Here is an 807-nt window from a genome sequence, read left to right as displayed (position 1 = left end):
ACTTTCAGTACGTCCTGCCATTCCCTTCTGGCCTGGAGGGTTTCTATTGATAGATCAGCTGTTATCCTTATGGGAATCCCTTTGTGTGTTATTTGTTGTTTCTCCCTTGCTGCTTTTAATATTTGTTCTTTGTGTTTGATCTTTGTTAATTTGATTAATATGTGTCTTGGGGTGTTTCGCCTTGGGTTTATCCTGTTTGGGACTCTCTGGGTTTCTTGGACTTGGGTGGCTATTTCCTTCCCCATTTTAGGGAAGTTTTCAGCTATTATCTCCTCGAGTATTTTCTCATGGCCTTTCTTTTTGTCTTCTTCTTCTGGGACTCCTATGATTCGAATGTTGGGGTGTTTCACATTGTCCCAGAGGTCCCTGAGGTTGTCCTCATTTCTTTTGATTCTTTTTTTTTCTTTTTTTCCTCTCTGCTTCATTTGTTTCCACCATTTTATCTTCTACCTCACTTATCCTATCTTCTGTCTGCATTATTCTACTGTTGGTTTGCTCCAGAGTGTTTTTGATCTCATTTATTGCATTATTCATTTTTAATTGACTCTTTTTTATTTCTTCTTTTTTAGGTCTTTATTAAACATTTCTTGTATCTTTTCAATCTTTGTCTCCAGGCTATTTATCTGTAACTCCATTTTGTTTTCAAGATTTTGGATCATTTTTATTATCATTATTCTAAATTCTTTTTCAGGTAGATTCCCTATCTCCTCCTCTTTTGTTTGACTTAGTGGGCATTTTTCATGTTCCTTTACCTGTTGGGTATTTCTCTGCCTTTTCATCTTGTTTAGATTGCTATGTCTGGAGTGG

The sequence above is a fragment of the Cervus canadensis genome, chromosome 8, assembly GCF_019320065.1.
Source record: "Cervus canadensis isolate Bull #8, Minnesota chromosome 8, ASM1932006v1, whole genome shotgun sequence".
NCBI lineage: Eukaryota > Metazoa > Chordata > Mammalia > Artiodactyla > Cervidae > Cervus > Cervus canadensis.
This window is presented reverse-complemented; position numbering follows the sequence as displayed.